The sequence below is a fragment of the Colletes latitarsis genome, chromosome 12 (genome assembly GCF_051014445.1).
Source record: "Colletes latitarsis isolate SP2378_abdomen chromosome 12, iyColLati1, whole genome shotgun sequence".
NCBI classification, from domain to species: Eukaryota; Metazoa; Arthropoda; class Insecta; order Hymenoptera; family Colletidae; genus Colletes; species Colletes latitarsis.
This window is the reverse complement of record NC_135145.1, coordinates 20,766,691-20,791,772: the sequence shown is the minus strand read 5'-3', so window position 1 is coordinate 20,791,772 and position 25,082 is coordinate 20,766,691. Positions and strand designations below refer to the sequence as shown.

At 40.4% G+C, this 25,082-nt stretch overlaps 1 protein-coding gene across 3 annotated transcripts in view; it reads right to left on the bottom strand.

Annotated features, from left to right (window-relative positions):
- The window catches only part of Oct-tyrr (Octopamine-Tyramine receptor), a 58,542-nt gene extending 35,720 nt beyond the window's left edge, over positions 1-22,822 (bottom strand). For 2 of the 3 annotated variants that reach the window (XR_013080823.1, XM_076779415.1), the window contains exon 1: positions 22,663-22,822. The gene's annotated coding sequence lies outside the window, so the exon portion shown is untranslated. Of the gene's footprint in view, positions 1-10,590; positions 10,992-22,662 lie in introns of those variants that run through there. The other variant, XM_076779416.1, reaches the window with a different exon arrangement.
- Positions 22,823-25,082: the final 2,260 nt, after the last annotated feature.

Sequence of the window (25,082 nt, the reverse complement as noted above, 5' to 3'; positions counted from 1 at the left end):
GTTTCTGCGGGCCGTCCCTTCTCGTGTAAAATCGTACCACGGGGAATCCCTGAAGATGACGAGATCGTGAAGCGTCGATTCCAAGGAGTTATCGTTGGTCCAGCGATGTCGAATTCGCCTTTGCAAACCCAGACCCACCGCCTTTACGCGAACGTAAATATGCTCGGGGACCCGTGGTTCCTGGCGACGAGGAGGAGGGGAGGGGGAAGGGGGGGGAGGGATATATCGTCGTCGTTGTTTGTAATTTCCCTTGGCAAAGTTTGAGCGTCGGGGAACTCCAGGAGTTGGCAGTTTCGGCCCCAACGGGTACAAAAGGGGGACGTTTACGTTATTACGCGCAGATAATGCAACAAGGATGGCGACACTAATTGCCCGAAAAACACGCTACGCCCACCGACTAGGACACGATCGCGAGCATCCTCCGTGAAATGGGTTAGAAAACGATCGATGCTTCCATAACACCGTCTCTCCACGGCGTTAAGTACTGTGAATGTAATTAACGGCTAACGATGCTCTTCTGGAAAATCGGCGCCAAGATACGCGGAGAGGAGACCATAGAAATTTTGTATAAACAAAATAAAAATTACTACTGAAGAAGGAAAGTAGCAATAAAATGATCGTAAAGGGTTTCTAGGGACTAGTAAAATAAAACTATGCGTTAACCATTAAGTGGATTATTGAGGAGGCCACTCAGCAAGTTTAAATTAATAATTGTTTAATACACAGTTCGAGAACATGGGGCAAAAATTTAATGGCAGATTCTGGGGACCAAAATAAGACGAAAATCAAGAATACTAATTTGTTGATTGGGGCTTCCTTTAAAAGTTATTAACAGTTGCGTCTGTAGAAACCTGCGTGCAGTAGCAGCACGAACTTCAAACGTTAATAACTTTTTAACAAAGCCTCCATCAACAAATTACTATTCTTGATTTTCGTCTTATTTTGGCCTCCAGTCGAACACCCTGCATGCCAATGTAGATTTCAAAGAAAAGTTGATTTGCATTTATCAACGTACTAAAAATCGATATTAAGTAAAATAATTCAAGATTGAGAGTCCACTTAAGGGTTAAAGCAGAAGAATAGCGATGGAAACTTGTATTTTTCAAGGATTGCAAAGGGTTTTCAGGGCAGCAAAGGAATATTTTGCGGTCGTTTTGCCCCACCGACGTTATTGTTCCCCTTCACGGCGAATTAGACACGTATCCGCGCGGCGTAGGTGTTCGCGGTTCGATCATACGCGAAACCAGTGGGCTCGAAATTGTCAAACGGATTTCACTCGTCGTTGACTCGGTTGGAATTCAATATCCGCGTATTAGACGCGGAAAAGGCGACTGCAATTACGGGGAAACCCGTGCCTCGCGTCTTCTAATCCGCCCCCCTCCATCGAGAAAGTCGTGAAACGTGCCTCAGCCGGGGAACGTTAAACACACGAAAATGGTTTAGTATTTTACGAGTAGAACTCGCGACGAATATGGCCGTGTTTAAAACGTATCGCGGAGGGTACGTAAGGTCTGACATCGTTTCGCTTAATAGCTTTATCGTGTCGCTGGCTGGGTTTCCAGCGGCGATGAAAGCGTTACATTTACACGCGAATGTTACGAAGGGTTTCAGTTGTCAACGACTGCCAGGAAGTTAATTTTATTTGATGTTTTCGCCGTCGTTTTTCGTCTCGCGCGCGTCCGGCCGCGCTTTTTCGACGATCGGTAATTTGAATTTCGCGCCGGACGCGGCGAAAAATTATGAAACTCGACGGGAAGCTTTTTGCGTCCAATGGCGAAACGCGTCGCAGGACCGCCGCCATGTTGTTGGTCGCTGACGTTTGGGGATTATCAAAGGGAATTTCGAAATAAGAGCAGAGCAATGCCACGACTCCCAAAGAGAATTCCTCGAGCTTCCCTTTTGATGCACTTTTTCGCGGTGTAAAAATTGCACGTTTCAATAATATGAATATTTTTGTGCATTGAAAATTAATTTACAAATGGCGGAGCCTTGTGTCGCTTCTAAAAGCTTCTATCTATTACATGCAAAATTTTAAACAGTCTTTAAACAGTACTGTCTGAGATTTCTGATGGTGAATTCATAAAATTGCAGTGAAAATTGGGGAGTATATTTTGAAAATTAATTTGCAATACTTAATATAATAATTCGTATCTTGCTTCATATTTTTACGAAGCATAAATTTAATATATTCTTTACACTTTGATCCACAAATATCTGCAGCTTATCGGTAGCTCAGAAATATAAAACATTCCTCATAAAATGTCTCATAAATTACGCCAGCGAAATTTTTGGATAAGACACTTTCTATCGATAATAAAGCCGAGATATCGCGTCCATTACGTCGGTACCTACGAGATCACAATAACGAGATATCTCTGGTGGCATTATTCCTACGACATCGTAAAACCGAGATATTTCGAGGCGAAAGGGTTAACAGCATTTCATAAATTTGCTACGAGACACCCATTATATTCAAAAAGAGCCTTTTAAAACTCCCTAATCCAATAAAAAATTCTAAGCTAATATCTTTCACGCGAAATTACCGAAATAAAAAAAGATTTACCAAAGATATTCACCCCTTGTACTCTAAAACATTCTTAGCTAATATTTTTCACACGAAATTACCGAAATAAAAAAAGATATTCAAAAAGATTCTTTTAAAATTTCGTAATATAATTAAAAGTTCTTAGTTAATGTTTTTCACGCGAAATTACCTAAATAAAAAAAGATTCTTTTAAAATTTCGTAATATAATTAAAAATTCTTAGCTAATGTTTTTCACACGAAATTACCTAAGTAAAAAAATATATTCAAAAAGATTCTTTTAAAATTTCGTAATATAATTAAAAATTCTTAGTTAATATTTTTCACGTGAGATTACCGAAATAAAAAAAGATTGTTTTAAAATTTCGTAATATAATTAAAAATTCTAAGCCGATATTTTTCAAGGGAAAATGCTGAAATAAAAATTTTTCAAGGCTACTCAACCCTCATATTATATTACTGGTGAGAAGGGGGGTTGGCTGTCAGTGGCAAACTTCCTCCGGAAAATGAAATTCTCGACGTTCGGCAATATCGAACGAACTGTCTCTAAATGGAAACTACAGAGCCCGGAAAATGAATCGCGGCCCTCGTTTCGGTATCCGCAGCTGCTATTTGTCATCTTTCTGAAAGACCGTCGATCAAGAACGCTCTCGACCCTCGTTTCGCGACACGCGCCTCGATATCGACCCCGAATCGTCAAAGCAGCCGCCGCGAACTTTGCATACCCCCGGTACATGCGATTATTAACGGTTGCACGCGTCGCGGATGGTTGCAATTTGTTGTTGTAAGAACACTGGGGGGATAAACAGGTGGTTTACGACGCGACATACTACGCATCTAGCCGACGAGTCCATAGAAAGTCGAGCACCGACGACGATGTCTACGTTAACATATTTTTAACACTGCTTACACAGTTACTATAATTATAGTTTATTTATTTGTGACGAAATTGAAACGATAGACACTCGAAAAAATATTTTGATGGAAACGAATGTTTATTCTCTTGTAGAGAACCACAATTTCAAAAATTCCAGTCGAGTATTTTATCATTTTTATTATTATAGAAATTACGAAAGGGTCATTTTAATTTTTTATGTGGTTCTATGAATAGGACAAATGCAATGGAAATGTTTATTTAGTCTCTTATAGAGAACCACAATAAATTTTCAAGAATTCCAGTCGAGTATTTTATCATTTTTATTATTATAGAAATTACGAAAGAGTCATTTTAATTTTTTCTGTGGTTCTATGAATAGGACAAATGCAATGGAAATGTTTATTTAGTCTCTTATAGAGAACAACAATAAATTTTCTAAAATTCCAGTCGAGTATTTCATAATTTTTGTTATTATAGAAATTACTAATGGGCCATTTTAATTTTTTGTGTGGTTCTAATGTTAACAAATGGAACAATGCAATGGAAGTTTTTATTTAGTCTCTTGTAGAGAACCACAATAAATTTTCTAAAATTTCAGTCGAGTATTTTATCATTTTTATTATTATAGAAATTACGAAAGGGTCATTTTAATTTTTTATGTGGTTCTATGAATAGGACAAATGCAATGGAAATGTTTATTTAGTCTCTTATAGAGAACCACAATAAATTTTCTAAAATTCCAGTCGAGTATTTTATCATTTTTATTATTATAGAAATTACTAATGGGCCATTTTAATCTTTTCTGTAGTTCTAATGTTAACAAATGGAACAAATGTAATGGAAATGTTTATTTAGTCTCTTATAGAGAACCACAATAAATTTTCAAGAATTCCAGTGGAGTATTTTATAATTTTTATTATTATAGAAATGACTAATGGGCCATTTTAATTTTTTCTGTTGTTCTAATGTTAACAAATGGAACAAATTGAATGGAAATGTTTATTTGTCTCTTGTAGAGAACCACAATAAATTTTCAAGAATTCCAGTGGAGTATTTTATAATTTTTGTTATTATAGAAATTACTAATGGGCCATTTTAATTTTTTGTGTGGTTCTAATGTTAACAAATGGAACAAATGCAATGGAAATGTTTATTTATTCTTTTATAGAGAACCACAATAAATTTTCAAGAATTCCAGTGGAGTATTTTATAATTTTTATTATTATAGAAATGACTAATGGGCCATTTTAATTTTTTCTGTTGTTCTAATGTTAACAAATGGAACAAATTGAATGGAAATGTTTATTTTGTCTCTTGTAGAGAACCACAATAAATTTTCAAGAATTCCAATCGAGTATTTTATCATTTGTATTATTATAGAAATGACTAATGGGCCATTTTAATTTTTTCTGTGATTCTAATGTTAACTATGAATAGAACAAATGTAATGGAAATGTTTATTTATTCTTTTATTGAGAACCACAATAAATTTTCAAGAATTCCAATCGAGTATTTTATAATTTTTGTTATTATAGAAATTACGAAAGGGTCATTTTAATTTTTTATGTGGTTCTATGAATAGGACAAATGCAATGGAAATGTTTATTTAGTCTCTTATAGAGAACCACAATAAATTTTCTAAAATTCCAGTCGAGTATTTTATAATTTTTGTTATTATAGAAATTACTAATGGGCCATTTTAATCTTTTCTGTAGTTCTAATGTTAACAAATGGAACAAATGCAATGGAAGTTTTCATTTATTCTTTTATTGAGAACCACAATAAATATGCAAGAATTCCAGTCGAGTATTTTATAATTTTTATTATTATAGAAATTACGAAAGGGTCATTTTAATTTTTTATGTGGTTCTAATGTTAACAAATGGAACAAATGCAATGGAAATGTTTATTTAGTCTCTTATAGAGAACCACAATAAATTTTCTAAAATTCCAGTCGAGTATTTTATAATTTTTGTTATTATAGAAATTACTAATGGGCCATTTTAATCTTTTCTGTAGTTCTAATGTTAACAAATGGAACAAATGTAATGGAAATGTTTATTTAGTCTCTTACAGAGAACCACAATAAATTTTCAAGAATTCCAATCGAGTATTTTATCATTTTTATTATTATAGAAATGACTAATGGGCCATTTTAATTTTTTCTGTGATTCTAATGTTAGCTATGAATAGAACAAATGTAATGAAAGTTTTTATTTATTCTTTTATTGAGAACCACAATAAATTTTCAAGAATTCCAGTCGAGTATTTTATAATTTTTATTATTATAGAAATTACGAAAGGGTCATTTTAATTTTTTCTGTGGTTCTAATGTTAACAAATGAAACAAATGCAATGGAAATGTTTATTTATTCTCTTATAGAGAACCACAATAAATTTTCAAGAATTCCAGTGGAGTATTTTATAATTTTTATTATTATAGAAATAACGAAGGGGTCATTTTGACTGTTTTGCTAGTTCTAGTGTCGAAGACAAATATTGTTAAAATATTTTTTATCCGTTGAAAATGGAACTACTGTCTCTTCCTTTAAAGAATCGCCTTTCCATGGATCGTATCGCCAATAATGGACCACCCCCGCGCGGACATATCCGGTTACTTATGGCAGCGCCTCTTGAGAACCTACTATTCGATAATGAAACATTTCCAGGTCAACGGAGGATTAAAACCGCCACATATTGAGTGTAATTTATTATGCTGGGAACGCGACGAGCGTTGAGAATCTTTAATTCTATAATGCGTGGTGAAAAAGAGTCGCGGAGCGAATGAAAACGCGGTATAAAGGAGCCCGGAAGAGACAGAGCGGTTCCGGAAATAAGACGAACGTCGCAATTTATTATTTACGCCCCGTAAAACGGAACGACGTAGGAAACGGTGGTCGTGAGACCTTCTCATTTACGATTCCCCCGCGATACGAGTTCCTTTTTTCCCCCCTCCCTCTAACCTCTTTTCGGAGGGTAGAAACTTTTGAACCGTCGAGTTCGGTTGCAAGATTTCGTTGAAAGAGTTTGCGTCGCGAAACATCGTCGAAAACTCTATAAACAACGAAAGCTCGACGTACGATTTTACCGCGGTGAACAACGACTCGGTTTCGATATCCATATCTCGAGGAATCGATAAGTCTCGAAGATATTTCCGATATATCGATCCTCTTCGGTATCTCGATAAGTCTCGAAAATGTTTCAGATATATCGATCCTCTTCGATGTCTCGATAAGTCTCGAAGATGTTTCCGATATATCGATCCTCTTCGATGTCTCGATAAGTCTCGAAGATGTTTCAGATATATCGATCCTCTTCGATATCTCGATAAGTCTCGAAGATGTTTCAGATATATCGATCCTCTTCGGTATCTCGATAAGTCTCGAAGATGTTTCAGATATATCGATCCTCTTCGATGTCTCGATAAGTCTCGAAGATGTTTCCGATACATCGATTCTCTTCGATAAAACCGCGAAATTCAAACGACAACCTTAATGTTTTGTTCGAAGAAGTGGAATAGAAATATTTTCTATGATTTTAATGGACGACTCTTGAAATTCGATGGATGAAGAAGAGTGGGTTATCGTGCAAGATAGATATTTCCATTTGGAAATATTCGCGGCATCCTTCTTACTCCGGATTCAGCCCCTGTTTGCCATTCAAGTAACGTCCCCGAAGCGCGCAATCGCCTCCTGCGTGGCACGGCTCGCAACTCTCTCGGGGCTCGTTCCTCAAGCATATTTACTCGCAAATGTACACACGCCAGATATCGGGGGATACCAATGCACTTTACCGAAATTCTTCGGGACAAAATCTAGAGACGCGAACGGCGCCAGGCGACACGTCGCGTATCGTCAAATATTTTCATCGGAAAATATTGTGGAGGACGCAGTTTGTTCGACTTATCTAAAAAAACCCTAGCGATAATTTCGTTTAACTTTCGCTCGTGCCTCGTTGCCTCTCGCAGTTACATTTACGGAAATCCATAACCTCGATTAACCTAATTTGCAAAACTAATACCTTCGACATTTTCTTTCCAAACTTCACATTCCTCCAGGTAAATATTATCCTTAAAAAAGGAGCATCCATTCACGAAAGTTCTATAAACATTTTTATCCCGTACAACAATGGAAAGAATTACTATCGACATCGTTTCAAGCTTTAAACTGAGGTCAGTTCCGTGGGACACGCTATGGTACACGTTCAGAATATTGAAATACACGTTGCTCTCCATTCTCTAGTATTCCAAGCTTGTCGTTGGGATCTTGATCCAACCATAATGGCCGAGGGAACAAACAAGTTGACTCTTCGCCAAATCCCTTTCCATTCCGTTTGCCCCCATCGAATTTCTCCAGGAAAACGCGGAGACATGCCTCCTAGCTGTCGATACAATTTCTCGCCTAACCGGTACACAATTTTTCGACCGATCGAGCGTGCAGCAAAGAAAACACGACCGCCATATTTCTTGGGGCCATACAAGAGTCAGACAAGCGTTTCATGGTTGGATATTACGGGTTTATAGATTCTCCGGGAGTTTTCCTAACAAATTTCCTGACCGTATTATGGACGATATTACTCTCGCTATACAAATGCTTTTATTCGCGAAGTAGTTCACGAAGAATCATAGAAATACGATAGAAATTTCTAATAATAAAATAAGTAAATACAGGGTATTCGGCTACCCCTGGGAAAAATTTTAATGAGAGATTCTAGAGGCCAAAATAAGACGAAAATAAAGAATATCAATTTATTGAGGGAGGCTTTGTTAAAAAATTATTAACATTTAAAGTTCCGTTCGTACTGAATTTTTTTCTCGAAAATGCGCAGGATTTCGGGGGTATGTTTATTCATCAAAGATGATTGTAATTGACCCCCACAGCTAACAATATTTTTTTCAGAACGATTTGAAATATTTTAATTTCGTCGAAAAATTTCACACCTTCTCGAATTTTTTTCTAGAAAGTGGGTAAGATTTCGGGGGTATGTCTATTCACCAAAAATGATTATAATTGACCCCCACAGGTAAAAATATTTTTTTCAGAACGATTTGAAATATTTTAATTTCGTCGAAAAATTTCACACCTTCTCGAATTTTTTTCTAGAAAATGGGCAGGATTTCGGGGGTATGTCTATTCACCAAAAATGATTGTAATTGATCCCCACAGCTAACAATATTTTTTTCAGAACGATTTGAAATATTTTTATTTCGTCGAAATATTTCACACTTTTTCGAATTTTTTTCTAGAAAATGGGCAGGATTTCGGGGGTATGTCTAATGACCAAAAATGATCGTAATCGACCCCCACATCCAAAAATAATTTTTTTAGAATGATTTGAAAAATCTTTTTTTCGTCGAAAAATTTCACACCTTCTCGAATTTTTTTCTAGAAAGTGGGTAAGATTTCGGGGGTATGTCTATTCACCAAAAATGATTGTAATTGACCCCCGCAACCGAAAATAATTTTTTTAGAATGATTTGAAATTTTTCAATTTCGCCGAAAGGCACCTACTGTCGATTTTTCTTAAAAATTCGTTTTTAATTTTTAGTAATTTTGTTTGACATCCTACAGAAAAGTTGTTTAATACTTTTTTGTAGGTACCTATGGGCTCTACTTCAGAAAAAAGTTTCACTGAAATATATTCACTATTGTAGGAGTTATGGCTGCTTGAAAATTGGACCATTCTTATGGGGTTTTTCTCATTTTTTGAGTTCAAGAATCAACTTTTCAAATATTTTTGGAATTTCTACATATTCTCTAGCAAAATACGCGTCGTTTGCTTTTTTAAACATTAAAATCGTCCAATCCGTTCAGAAGTTATGACATTTTAAAGATCTGCATGAACATTCGGACAGACATTTCTGGCCAGAAATTATATTTTCGGTAAGGAATTTTTTTCTCGAAACTGAGTAGGATTTCGGGGGTATGTCTATTCACCAAAAATGATTGTAATTGACCCCCGCAACCAAAAATAATTTTTCCAGAACGATTTGAAATTTTTGAACTTAATTGTTAATAACTTTTTAACGAAGCCTCCATCAACAAATTGGTATTCTTAATTTTCGTCTTATTTTGGCCTGCAAAATCCCCTATTAAAATTTTTCCCAGGTATGTCCGAGCACCCTGTATATCGCGGGAAAATTATTATTTTTTCAACGATCGAAACAAACTCTGAAGAGTCTTATAAAACGAGGACTTTGCCTCGAAACGAATTAGAATCGAAAAGTTACCATTCTAACGAGCCTTAACTGGTCAAAGTTATTGCAACGAAAGTTATGTAATTATTATTGTGGAGGAGTTAAATCGCGGTTAATTTCGTTAAGGAAATTATATTTCCGAGTTCGTAATTAAATTTCGTAATTACTTGAAAGTTTTCTGTCGTAGCCGCTGCGGGGACAGCGTTGAATTTACTGGTTCGCGTTTAACGGGAATAAAAATGTTCAACTGTGACCGTAAAGGTGTCGTTCGTTGATAACCGACAACGATGTGTTCCTCGTTAACGTTTGTCATCTGACAAATCCCAGCGCTGCGACCTCCGGGATGGCCGACATTGACGATCCATTACTACTTGCGCCTGACAAATCCCTGCTCCACACTGTGACTACTTAATGTCCGACATATGCCTTGCTAACGAGTAATTACTCGGTTCGACCACCTACAACACATCTGAACGTTAATACAATCCATAAAAATGCTCATTTGTCGTACGTTAAAAATTTTGTTACAGAGTGTATCATCGCGTAATCGAACCCACGGTGTGTTTTATTACGTGTGACGAAGATATCGGTCACAAATAATGATCTGAAGCCCCGAGAAAATATGTACCGACGCCATTTCCACTGGAACGCAGTCCACGCGTTATCAATTGCTACTTATCGGACTCTATAGGCCGCAATTGCTATTGATACGCGTCGAGTGTACACCTGATAATGAATAGCGAGCCCCGATTCCGGAAAATATCGATTTATGCCTTTTCCCGCGCTTTTCCTTCGATCGACAGAGAACCTAACCTATAAAAAGCGTCACGAAGTTTGAAACACCGACAGTCGCGATCGCGAAAGCTAATTTTCGGTTCTAAAATAAACGAACCGTGGACCGAAACCCGTCACGTCAGTTTAAATAAAATGGATCGTGAACCAGCATTTCAACGTGCATATAAAAATGCATTTACCTTTCGTAAATCTAGCCCACGATTTCCCCCGGACTAGAGACAGCTGGAGGGAAGGGAACCTTCGTCGCTACTTGTCAACTTGACGTATGCTTTCCATTATAAAGTTTCGGGCGTCGTTTGATTCCCTCAGCCCTCCCACGCTTCTCCATAAACTTGCTCGCCATAACTCAAACAATAACGTCGTTAGAGGACTTTCCCGGCAGCGGCGAAGGGAGGAAAAACGCTCGTCAATTACGCGATCGCGAAAGGGTGGAAAAGAAAAACCGAACGTATCGTAAGGCAAAGGAAAAAAAAAAAAAATGATCGAAAGAAACGGAGGGAGCGCGATCAAAGGTCCCCTCCGCTAAAAAGCAATGCACTCCGGTAATTAAAATCATAATTTCAGTAATGACTCGGGGCCCTGTTAATGCGTCTTATCCGTTCCAATTCGTTCGAACTACCCTCGAAGCGAATAACAGTTAATATTTTCACGAATCTCGCGACTCGAAGACCCTTGTCGGAACGTTCGACTAATTCTACAAAGAGGTTACGCAAATGGCGCTAAAACGACTGGAATAGGTCTGCGAAGGTGGCCCATTTCGGAAAACGGGAACAATCGGAACGAAACGGTCGGAGATTCTCGTTTCGATACAGTCCTATGTAGTTACACGAGCGTTTCAGCTCCATTGCTTTTACGGTGGAGCTCGAAACTGTTCGTGCACTCTTCTCTCTGCACTTTTACACCAGACAGGATGCACTAGTCTATTCTCGCCTTTGTGCATGCACATTTATATGCAATAGATGCTTCGAACGTCTTTTAAACCCAAAAGAGTAATGGCTACGTAAACAGAGACCTTAACAGACGTTTCCTAACCTTGCCTCTGATGTAAATCGATTAATTAAAATTCCCTCCAATCTTGATTGAGCCAAACTAACCTATATTCGAATCGTATCGAAAAATACTTAGTCGTGTTTGTCGAGTAGAATCGTAATTTAACGCGAGCAACCCCCTTTCGAAGGGCCAAACGAAATTGCTCGAAGACAATTTAATACGCTGGAAGGGTTGCAGCTGGTACGGAGCTTCTTTGAAAATGAAACGCGAGGGGGAGGGGAGGGAAAAAAAAGCTGGGAAAGCTCGACAGCGTTTGGAAATTCGCGTTCGCGCGGACTACTCGACGGAACTCGACGTTTATCACCGTTTCGCCGTGACGAGCAGAATAATTAATTTCCGTGCCATTAATTTCACAAAGTATCCTCGTAATCTCACACGCACGCCAGCTATTTCGTATTCCATAATTCTCCGCCCGGAAAGTATTTCATAATGGAGCGAAACGCGCCGCGAATCGTCCAAGATGGCCGCCGAAAAAAAAAGATCGCAACGAAATCACGATAAAAAAGAAACATAAAAATACCCGACGGGGTCGAAGGGAGAAAGTAACGCCCGATGGGCTAATAAAAAGCTAGTTTTCGCGTTAAAAAAAAGTACCCCGGAGGTTGAAAGAACGCCAATGGCGGATTATCCAAACCGTTTCGTAAGCCTCTAATTACATAAAGGCCCTTTGGCTATTGAAGGAAGAACGAAGAGACGAGGAGCATCTCGAGGCTCAAGTTCAAAGCGTCGATTTACCAACACCCCGTCGCCGGAAGGGTAGTCGCGATTTAACTTTGACCCGTCAGCCGGAAGAGAAAAGAGACGCGTCCCGGGGTCTGTGCAGGACCAAAATTAGCGGCACAAACGCAACATTCCATCGACGATTCAACTACTGGCATTATTCAAATGGATTAAATATTTTGAACGCGTTACACCGCGTAATCCACCGATGATCGACGGTTGATATTTCGCTTGTTTGCGCGGACATAAAATATACAATGTAAATTATTGTAATTAAACGGTATTTGTTCCGAGCGTATATTGTATATACAAATACCATGGTTAACGGTACAACAAGTATAGCGTATTAAAACAGTAAATATGTGATGCAATGAATGATTCTGACCACATCTGGTAGCACTACTGTTAATGCATGAAGCCTGTGTCTAATTTTCTGCACACGTCGATGGAATAGTGACCCAGGCCTTGGATAGCCGCCTCTAAACAGGTGTGACTTCGTAACTAATGAATGAAATTGAGGTATGCGGACAAACGTACCCCGGCTAGCCACAAGTTAAACTGCAAGGCGCGTGTACACATGGTCACGTGCTCCGATCAAGTTAATTCGGCGAGTTATTATCAGGAAAGTTTGGTATTTAAGTTAACGGAGAGTTCGGCGTCTAATTGTATCGGCAAATTTCCGCCACGCGTTGATTTCGTAAGAATCGATCGCGTCCTGGGATCTCTTCGCGCGTAGGAACGCGACGTCGAGCCGGATCAGAGGGAAACACGATGTACCAGCGGTTAACCGTGCCCGACAACTCGGATACAATGCGGAAGTGCCCACGCAAAGCAAACTTTTGCGGGCAAATTAATGTTTCCTTTACACATGTAAAGTAAACCGCGTCTGCTGGCTGGCAGATAAGCGTCGCGAGCGTTCCTACGACCGGCGGGATGAACTTTTCATCGCGACTTCCTACGGGCGATATTCCAGAAAGAGCTGCTCTTCTCAGCTTGACGCTACTGGCTCTATACAGCGAACATCCCACCTCCCAAGGACGATCGAAAACACAAAAATATGGGAGATATTATAAAAGAGTCTATAAATGATATTGGATACTTTTGTAAATTGAATAACTTTGTAGTCTTCTTTTGTGTACTTATGGATGCAGAACGATATAACTTGTGTAAGTTTGTATGCAATTGTGCTCCTTTTTATTCTTTCACTTCTTCGTGAAGGGTGTATATCAAATAAATAAATAAATAAAATCACTTCTATGTGATCTTCTTTTGTGTACTTATGATGCAGAACAATGTATCGTCTAAGTTTGCACGTAACTGTTCCCCTTTTTATTCTTTTACTTCGTAAAAGGTGTTTACCTATCGAATGAAATCACTTCTATCTGTCTGCATTTTCGCCAGTGTTGATTTAAATAAATGTGTACTTTGGAGTGATCTTCTTTTGTGTACTTATGGATGCAGAACGATATAACTTGTGTAAGTTTGTATGCAATTGTGCTCCCTTTTATTCTTTCACTTCTTCGCGAAGGGTGTATATCAAATAAATAAATAAATAAAATCACTTCTATGTGATCTTCTTTTGTGTACTTATGATGCAGAACAATGTATCGTCTAAGTTTGCATGTAACTGTTCTCCTTTTTATTCTTTTACTTCGTAAAAGGTGTTTACCTATCGAATGAAATCACTTCTATCTGTCTGCATTTTCGCCAGTGTTGATTTAAATAAATGTGTACTTTGGAGTAATCTTCTTTTGTGTACTTATGGATGCAGAACAGTAAGTTTGTATGCAATTGTGCTCCCTTTTATTCTTTCACTTCTTCACGAAGGGTGTATATCAAATAAATAAATAAATAAAATCACTTCTATGTGATCTTTTGTGTACTTATGATGCAGAACAATGTATCGTCTAAGTTTGCACGTAACTGTTCTCCTTTTTATTCTTTTACTTCGTAAAAGGTGTTTACCTATCGAATGAAATCACTTCTATCTGTCTGCATTTTCGCCAGTGTTGATTTAAATAAATGTGTACTTTGGAGTAATCTTCTTTTGTGTACTTATGGATGCAGAACAGTAAGTTTGTATGCAATTGTGCTCCTTTTTATTCTTTCACTTCTTCGCGAAGGATGTGTTTACCTGTCAAATAAAAAACTAAATAAATAAAATTGCTTTTATCTCTCTGAGTTTCCGCCATTGTTGATTTGAAAGTATACTTTGGAAATATACAAAGTATCGATGCAGATTGAGCATCCCGATTCATTTTCGACCGATTAAGCACTCCGGGGAGAATGGAACGCGATACTCGGGTTCTCCAGGAAGCTGAATTTGCGATCGAGAGCCGGCTTTTTCGACGATAATGAGATCTCCAGTCGGCGAACCTGACATTTTCCCTTCCACGGAGATAATGGCGAACCGGAATGGGTCCGCAACATTTTCGGTTTGCCGCGTCTCTTCGCGGCGGGATCGATTTTCGCGCGGGTAATTTTCCGTCGTATTGTCGTAACCGCCATCCCCGTTTCGACGAAAAGTTCCCCGGGAAATCGAGTAACCCCCGTTTCGAAGCATATTTCGCGCTCGCAAAGGAACGAACGCCCCGAAATTGCATTATACGCTTTCTCCATTATGTTTTCGATCATAAAGAAAACCCACTGTGCTTCGAAAATGCTTGGATGTTCGCGAACCAAACGGAAAATTCATTGTACGCGAGCAAATACGCGCTGATAAAGTTTTAGAAACTTCCTGCGCACGAAGCACGTTCGAACTTCCCGCCAGAATATCCTTACTTAACCTAAAAGCGTTGCTTCTTGCGGGGGCTTCGCGAAATTAACAAACTAACCAACTGAACGATGTTCGCTAAACAATTATCTCGAAGAGAGCACATATTCCGGTAATGGCGGTGCAACGGGACTTTTAGCGCGGGAAAAACGACGGTTTCCCGCCAATCGACCGTCGTTAGTATTCAGAACGCACTTCCGGTGTTTGCATTAATTTACTTCCGGCCCGTTCCGCAAAAGAATTTTAATTCGGTGAGCTTCTTATCTCGACGAAGGTTTAATTAAATTTTTTTTTAATTAAAGAAACCTAGGATCGAGGCTGGCGGTTGTTCTTTGCATTAATCTCTGATTAATCATTTCGCGTTCACCTTCGTCACGCTTAATCGAGAGTCGAGAAGCGGCGGGGATTATCGTCTCGAAGCAAACCGCGGGAATTCTCGCGTTTGTGTGCACCGACTCGCGATCAAAAGACAGAAACCGGGGGTAAAAAGAGACGAGAACCGTCGAGCGACTTTTAATCAACCTTTGAGAGGACGGCTATTTAGCGACGCCGTGTTACCGGCTCGCTGAAAATTAACTTCGCGTTATCGCCCAAAGAAAACAGTCGTTCGATCATGGAAACGGCCTTTCGGATTTTACAACAAAAAAAACTAGACGTTTGTTGATATTTATGAAATACTGTTTCTAAAGAAAAACACGTTAAAACGAAGATTGAGTGCCCCTTAAGTTTAATAGCCGTGGGAAAATATTAGGTAACGCGGGAACTAAATTTCTTTTTATACCACGCGTTTCAGTTTTATGGCTTGTCCACAGGGAAGATCACAGCGATGGTAGGTGCGAACGCACTATTAACCTGTAATTGCCTGCCGTTACGTGAAATTTATGCGACCGCTTGTTGAGTTAGGGAAGGCTGCGTCAGCCGCCATTTGCATATCCGACACCAGCAACGAATCGAGAAGAATGAAGTCGCTATCGAGCAACGACGAATTGACCTTCTCTTTGAAATCTACTCGCAAAGTACCGCGGACAGATCGATAGAACCGTACTTTATCCGGGTCGAACGGGGGACGACTAGAGCAATCGATAATCGAGCTGTTCGATTATCTCAATGGGAATGCGTGTTATTTCGAGGCACGTTTTGCAACAACGATCTTTTATTTAAAATCGTCAACGGTGGCATTTAGAAACGATATCGAAAGTAATTCGCAGTAAACAAAGTTTCGTTTGTTTGGACCGCGACAGATTGAAAGGTTAGAATGTAGTTCCTCCGGGTCGAATGGGTAACTCGAGTAATCGATCATCTGAATGGTCGCGTGTTATTTCGAGGCACGTGTGGCAATATCGATCGTGCGATTTTTAAGATTGTCGATGCTCGAATCTGGAGATCGTCTGATTCGATTTGAATGGAATGAAAAAGCGATCTCGAAAGTAATTCGCGGTAAACGAAATTAGTCTTTGTTTGGTCCGACAGTACGATTCTGCTTCAGGTGCTAGGACAAACTCGCCAGAAAGAAGACAAAGGTAACGGAGAGAGGACGAATAAAGACACGTTTCGTTCTGGGAGGGGGGGGCGAGCAAATATTTACAACCGAGTTACGTCCGCTGTCTTTCCGCCCGAGCGACGTAACAAGAGGAAAATATTAATTCTGATTCGCCTTTTGGCGCTGCTCGTATCCGTGACCAACGGTTCCTAACAATTGCATCCATAATACGTATTTATTTAGCGCTATTTGCGCGGCCTGAATGAAAATCAATGATACGGAAGTGGTCGTGCCCCGAGTACAATCGACGATCTATCAACGGTCGATGAGACACTTGAGTTACCACTCGCCTTATTAAAGCTATTTTAATTCACGCAAAACATGCCACTATTTACGTCCTTGTTCTCGGAACGCTTAACAGACCTCGCGTCTCGTTACGTAAATAACAAATGTTTGTCGATTGACAAAAATCTTTGCACTCGATCCTCGAGTTTACGAATTACAGGATCGATAAAGATTGGGTTCATGTTTCGAGTACAAATCTAGCTAAATCGTATGGAAAGTTTAACAAATTAAGAGTAAAAGATATAGAAGAAAAATGAGTAGATGATCGAAAAGACTAAGTTTATAGGTTAGGAAATTACGTAAATAACAAATTACAGGATCGATAAAGATTATGATTTTAACTGAGTACAATAGCTAAATCGTATGAAAAGTTTAACAAATTAAGAGTATAATATTAAAAGAAAAATGAGTCTGGACGATCGAAAAGACTAAGTTTATAGGTTAGAAAACAACGTAAATACAAAAGTTTCTCGATTGACAAAAATCTTTGCACTTGATCCTCAAGTTTACGAATTACAGGATCGATAGAGATTAGGTTCATGTTTTTATCCCAGTAAAAATCTAGCTAAATCGTATGGAAAGTTTAGCAAATTAAGAGTAAAAAATATAGAAGAAAAATGAGTAGACGATCGAAAAGACTAAGTTTATAGGTTAGGAAACAACGTAAATAACAAATTACAGGATCGATAGAGGTTAGGTTCATGTTTTTACCCCAGTAAAAATCTAGCTAAATCGTATGGAAAGTTTAGCAAATTAAGAGTAAAAGATATAGAAGAAAAATGAGTAGACGATCGAAAAGACCAAGTTAATAGGTTAGGAAACAACGTAAATAACAAATTACAGGATCGATAGAGGTTAGGTTCATGTTTTTACCCCAGTAAAAATCTAGCTAAATCGTATGGAAAGTTTAGCAAATTAAGAGTAAAAGATATAGAAGAAAAATGAGTCTGGACGATCGAGAAGACCAAGTTAATAGGTTAGGAAACAACGTAAATAACAAATTACAGGATCGATAGAGGTTAGGTTCATGTTTTTACCCCAGTAAAAATCTAGCTAAATCGTATGGAAAGTTTAGCAAAATAAGAGTAAAAGATATAGAAGAAAAATGAGTCTGGACGATCGAGAAGACCAAGTTTATAGGTTAGGAAACAACGTAAATAACAAATTACAGGATCGATAGAGGTTAGGTTTATGTTTTTACCCCAGTAAAAATCTGGCTAAATCGTATGGAAAGTTTAGCAAATTAAGAGTAAAAGATATAGAAGAAAAATGAGTCTGGACGATCGAGAAGACCAAGTTTATAGGTTAGGAAACAACGTAAATAACAAATTACAGGATCGATAGAGGTTAGGTTCATGTTTTTACCCCAGTAAAAATCTAGCTAAATCGTATGGAAAGTTTAGCAAATTAAGAGTAAAAGATATAGAAGAAAAATGAGTCTGGACGATCGAGAAGACCAAGTTTATAGGTTAGGAAACAACGTAAATAACAAATTACAGGATCGATAGAGGTTAGGTTCATGTTTTTACCCCAGTAAAAATCTGGCTAAATCGTATGGAAAGTTTAGCAAATTAAGAGTAAAAGATATAGAAGAAAAATGAGTCTGGACGATCGAAAAGACCAAGTTAATAGGTTAGGAAACAACGTAAATAACAAATTACAGGATCGATAGAGATTAGGTTCATGTTTTTACCCCAGTAAAAATCTAGCTAAATCGTATGGAAAGTTTAGCAAATTAAGAGTAAAAGATATAGAAGAAAAATGAGTCTGGACGATCGAGAAGACCAAGTTTATAGGTTAGGAAACAACGTAAATAACAAATTACAGGATCGATAGAGGTTAGGTTCATGTTTTTACCCCAGTAAAAATCTAGCTAAATCGTATGGAAAGTTTAGCAAATTAAGAGTAAAAGATATAGAAGAAAAATGAGTCTGGACGATCGAGAAGACCAAGTTTATAGGTTAGGAAACAACAATAACAAATTACAGGATCGATAGAGGTTAGGTTCATGCTTTTACCCCAGTAAAAATCTAGCTAAATCGTATGGAAAGTTTAGCAAATTAAGAGTGAAAGATATAGAAGAAAAATGAGTCTGGACGATCGAGAAGAGCAAGTTTATAGGTTAGGAGAGAAACGATCCAGTAAAAGATCTTCTGGGGTATAGGGTGTTGCGCAAACGGGCAATATAGGAGCCTTTTCGAGCACACCAGACCCCGGTTGTCCGATTTGTCTATCCGCGCGCGACCGTCCGCGAATAATAGAACGAAAATGAGAATTCGAGGCGAATTACGGAGGCATCGATCAAACACGACCGGATTTTTCATCGGTCGCGAGGCGATACGTGGGACTGGAGGATCATCGTTGGGGCGATTTTTTAAAGAATCGCCCCGGCTAGCGATATTTACGCGTCTCCGGCGACTGGCACCTACACGATCGGTTATTTATAAAGCCGTTCACGATAATCAATAACCTATGCCGCTCTCCCCTGCACGGCGAAAATTCAACCGACACCTCGAACACTTGCAAAACCTTTTCTCGAACGGTTGAACCCGAGGGGCCGAAGAATATTTTATCGAGAGTGCCTAGAGAAAGAGACGGCGACGCGCAAAACAGAAAATTTCCAGTCGTGGATTTCCGAATGGCGGACCAGAAACGATACGGGAAGTTTATCATCGTGGATCGCAAAATTCCACCCCACATCTGCGTGTTAAACAAAAGAATATGCAGAATTTTACATTCCAAGTGCAACAGTAATCCCCACAGATTTGGATTATTTTGAGCTACAGAATTTTGCAAATATCTCGGGAACTAAGGCCCAGCGGGGGTTACATATATAACAAGAAGTTATTAAAAGTTATTTAAAAATCATCCAAATCGGTGATGAGTCCCCTAATCTAAACAATCACTGTTTGTACTTAAAATTCCGCAAATTTTTCTTTGACTACGTCGCCATTTTGTTGCGTACTATATCATAATACATAAATTTATGCAATGGGTTTAACAGTCGAAGGAGTCGTAAAACGAAGATAATTTACAAAAGGAACATAACGGGGGTCCCCTCGAGAATTTTCTACCAGTCTCGATCGCAATGGTAGCTTGACTCAATTTCTGGAAGCACCCTGCACGGTTAAAACGCTTGAAATTTCGCAGCACTTGCCGAGGAAAGTGGTATCAAAGGGAAGTTACGCCTCTTTAAACCGTTCAATTTGCGCATCCACCCTTTCTTTTCTATCCGCAATTTAAAAAGGGAAATAGGGCTCGTCCCAGTTTCGCGACGCGTCCCGTACAATACAATTTCTTTCGGGCTTTTCGCGATCCGAGTTCCCCGACGTTTGATACGGGGCTCGCGTCTTCTGGAAAATGGACGATCGCGGAGGTCTTGGAGCGTGCGAATATTGAAATTGAAAGCGAAACGCGCGTCGTTTCAAAGCCCCGCAGCCCCTAACGAAGCGACAGCCGCGCGACTGAACTTTGTTTCGCCGCCGTAGGAGAATACGGGGACCCTCCCCCCCGACCGGCCAACCGAAAAGTATCTTCTTTTTCTGTGCCATTAATCCGGTCGCGCGGCATAAAGCCCGCGGGCGAGCGACATACAAGAATAGCTACAGGAATCCTCCTAACGAGACAAGACGGGACGAGCATTATTTCCTGTCGGCGAAAAATATTCCCAGCCGTAACAATGAAATATCTATTCTTCGAGCCACGAGATACCCTCGCAGAGCTCGCGTGGCGCATCCGCCGAAGCGTAACGAACCGAAAAAGGAGAACAGCAAGACGTTATTTTCTAAACGTTTGTTGTCTTAGTTTTCCTCCATTATTCTCTCCCGCGATTTTCCTCTGATCTCTGAACTCTGATCGATATCAGCGGGTCCCTAACCTAAATACCACGGGGAAAAGATCGAGATTAGGGGTTAGTTTTCGACTACTTGACTATCTATTCTCCCCCGTCGTTTTTGCCGGACGATAACGCTCTTTTATGTTTCACTACGTTTGGTTTTTATTGTAACGATCCACCGAAACGGTCTGTTTACTTTATACCGTCGAAACGAGGAACGAGAAACGCTTTTACCGCATCGATACACGTCGTGAATATGGATCGCGTTCTTTAACGAGCTTCGAGCGGCCCGTAAACTCGATTGATTAAAACCCTCGAATTTGCAATCACGTTAACCCTGCCTACTTTTAGCGTGCTTAAAACTTCTAAAACGTTTACGTAAGAAAGTTGCATGAATCAAAGTGGAATAAAACCAATACTGTCCCCGTCCATCGACCATTATAAATACTTCAACTTTTCGACGAGTTTCCTTCTCTTCGTTTTCTATTAACTTTTCTACCTCCGCGGATCGGGAACTTCGAACACCGACGGTCGTTAAAACGACAAAGTTCCTTCAATCTGAGAGAATCGAATACTGCCCTGCCAATAACGTATTCTCGCTGACTCGAAACAAATATCGGCAAAAGTTCCTCCTCGATCCGTTCGATTTCTCTCGTTTCTCCGGGCTCGATTCAGGGAACGCGGTTCCGTTTCAGCGGTTAACCACGCAGGAACGTCGAAGCGAGATTTAAACAAGCAACCGCCGAATCTCCAAACAAGAAGATCGGTCCCCACTGTCGGGGAAACGAGACGAAACGTTTCTCGCGCGCGCGGCACCGTTCATCAAAAGCGTCTCTTTCTGGATCCGTTGGAAATCCGGCATGCAATCCTTTCGCGCTTCTTTGATCTTCGACACAGAGACCGGGAACACACACAGAACGGCCTTAATCATTTCACACGTAGTCTCGGGATGTGTACACAAAACGACCCTAACGGGAGACGAGGGTAAACGGAGAACTCAAACTGCCCAAAGACCCCGCTTCGTCCACCCTATTTCCCTTCTGACCCTTTTCTCCACACGTCCTAAACACTCTATCAGAGTCAACTGGCATGTACAGCAGTGCCCACATAGATGACCAAGCTGGAGACCAGCCTTGGTCACTTATGTGGGCATGGTTAGTTCTCAGAATTTAACGATGTTCGAAGCCATTTCTAAGAATTGGTGGGGATAACTCTGGTCACTTACGTGGGCACTATTTCCATCTCGAAACCGTACCGCGGAAATCTCAAGTTTCGATGGATTAACGAATCACGTGTCGTTAAGATCGAACGCAATTTATCGCGCGATCGAGACCCGACGGCGGCGACTCGCGATCGAAGAATTCCTATAAAACGACGCTTCCGCTTCGACAGAAAGGAGGACGCACCGAAGATGCATCTGGCTCCTACGATAATAACTTCCTCCCTCGAGTCCCGGTTTCTTTCCTTTCTCGTTTTTTTTTTTTTATAATTAATCGATAACCGGTCGTCGATTGCACGTCATCCCGTGGCAAAGATCTCGGAACAAAGAGAGGGCGAGCAACCTCGTTCGATTTCGCTTTTAGTTTCTATTATCTAAATATTCGATATCTATGCACAGTTTTTTTTTTTTTTACGTTATCGATCTATCGCAAATTTAGGATAGACGATCCTCCAGTCATTGGAGACCAGTTACAAGCTAAAATTGATAGAAACACTTCGCGGATGATTGATAGTAAACCGCGTGAAAACAGAGCGTGGTACGGGAAGACAAATTACAAAGAATGTGTTTTCTTTTTTTAACTTGTCACTGGCTGGGACGACGGACCAACGGTGACACGAGAACGCACAAAAACCATAGACGATCAAAGGGGGTCCCCCCACGAGACGGAGATTCATCTCGCGGATCTATCCGCCCGTAGACACGTTTTGTTTCGACGTCGGGAGGCGCGGGTGACAGCGCTCGAGGGTGCACAGGAACAGTAGCCGGCAGCCACGCTGGGGTAAATGGAGAGCCAATTTCTCGGTGGATGATAATGAATCTCGCGTACCTGAGATCGGTTGATCGGTGGTGCAGGGCGCGGCGGCATGGTCCCGTCGCAACACAGCGCCGTTCGACGAGCACTGAGCAGCTATTCTGCGCCAACAGGGTTGCGTCGACGTCGAAAAGACGTGAACGGTCGCCCCTCGCCCCTCGTCATCCCCTTGGCCTTCCACCACCCCGCGTACTACCGACACCGCTCTTCAGGGTACTCTCACACGTATCTCACCATCCTCTACCTCCCCCTCCCCTTGTTCCCGGTGTGCTCTTCCTTCTTCCTCCCACGGGAAAACCGCATCCCCCTTGCACTCTTTCCTGCTTCCACCCTCTGTCTCCGGCGCCGTTACGTCCTCGAGGCTTGCCACCCCCGTGGCACATGCGCGGGATCCCCCCCCCTGTCCGACAAAACTCTCTCCTCGCGTAGCTGCCAGAATTGGGAAAAACGGGCCGAGGAACAAGGAAGAGGCTACCCAGAGGGAGAGGGGACCATCCGGAGGGCGGTATTTTCTGAAAACGTATGTTCCCTCTTTCTGTTTCCATTTTTCGTCCCCCCCTCTTCCCCACCTAGGTTACTTTACTCTTTTTTACCTCCCTTCTATTTGTATCCTTCGTCTCCTCGCTTATGCTCTCTACGGTCATACGCTTAAGGGCAAGGTACAAATAAATTTCAGAAGTTGCACAGGCCCGCGGGAAGGTCTGCCATCGTTGAAATTTGCAATTCATGTGTTTCCGCTGGGGCGTTTGCAGTGGACAGACGGCTACGGGCACGAAAGTTACTATTTAAATAATTGTATCAGACAGTGGTAAACAAAACATGGATAAAGGAAGAGAGATCCTACCGGGAAAGCCACATTCCTTGGGAACTGGTGGCGCACAGGAATACTCTGCAATCATATGCTTTGTTTGCAACGTCAGTATTTGGACAGACACCTGCGGATGCAATAGTTATTGCATTAGATGTCAATAATAAAGAACACGGATAAAGGAAGAGAGATCCTACCGAGAAAGCCACATTCCTTGAAAACTGGTGGCGCACAGGAATACTCTGCAATCATATGCTTTGTTTGCAACGTCAGTATTTGGACAGACACCTGCGGATGCAATAGTTATTGCATTAGATGTCAATAATAAAGAACACGGATAAAGGAAGAGAGATCCTACCGAGAAAGCCACATTCCTTGAGAACTAGTGGCGCACAGGAATACTCTGCAATCATATGCTTTGTTTGCAACGTCAGTATTTGGACAGACACCTATGGATGCAATAGTTATTGTATTAGACAAGAATAACAAACAACATGGATAAAGGAATAGAGATGCTACTGAAAGAGCAAAAGCCAAATTTCTTAGGAACCTGATCCAAGATTATTTTTGCTTCCAACGTCCGGCCGTGAGGCTCTTTTTCTCGTCCCCCGGGTGACACGCGACGTCGAAGCGCATCTCTGAAACGCGTGGTTAAATCCTCCGACCTCGTAGCCCCGGCGTCGTCCAAGTTTAATTCGATGAGTCTTCTGTTTGCTTGCGCTTCTGTCTCCGGCAGGGATTTCCGGAGGCTTTTGTTGCTTGCAGGCGGTCGCAGATTAGAATACGCGACGATTCGTCACGGTTTTACTGCTTCTGTTTCACCCGGCTCTCCGCTAACCCCTATTCTTTTTCTTCGTCAATTATGCGCGCGCTGCTGGTTATGAAATGTAACTTTTATTATGGCCATTCGGTGCACTCCGGATGCCCCTAAAAGCTGGACGATTTTCTCGGTGGATGATCGCGTCCAGAGTTCAGCCGGGAAGCACGCTGCGCCATTTGAAACCTCCCTTGGCAAATGATGGACCCTGCAAGAGAAAGGAATAGTCAGTAAAAGCAATGACAAACTCTCCAATGTTCGATGGTTTCCAAAATCATATTACAAAGAGTGAAGAATCTTAACTTGTGCTATAGTTGTATTGTTGGACTCTTTCTGCTGATTCTTCAATATTGCAAGCTTTTATATATCATTGCTGGAGATAGGGTAGAAACGATGGTCAAGGAACAGTGTGACTCAGGAAGGGTACGAGGTTCAGGATGATTAAGGCTTAGAAATCGTGGCTAGGATGTTTGCATGACTAATGTTTGTGATGTGACAGAGTCGTGTTTGTATGGTCGTGTTGATCACCCAACAGTATAGTTCAATGTCTGCTTTATCTGTAGCCCTGTTCCTTGGCAAATGATGGACCCTACAAGAGGACGGAATAGTCAGCAAAAGGAATGACAAACTCTCCAATGTTTGATGTTTCCCAAAATCATAGAGTGAAGAGTCCTAACTTGTGCTATGGTTGTATAATCCTGTGTCTTGGCAAATGATGGACTCTACTTGAGAAAAGAATAGTCGTGAAAGGAATGACAAACTCTCCAATGTTTGATGTTTCCCAAAATCGTAGAAGAGTCTTGTGCTATA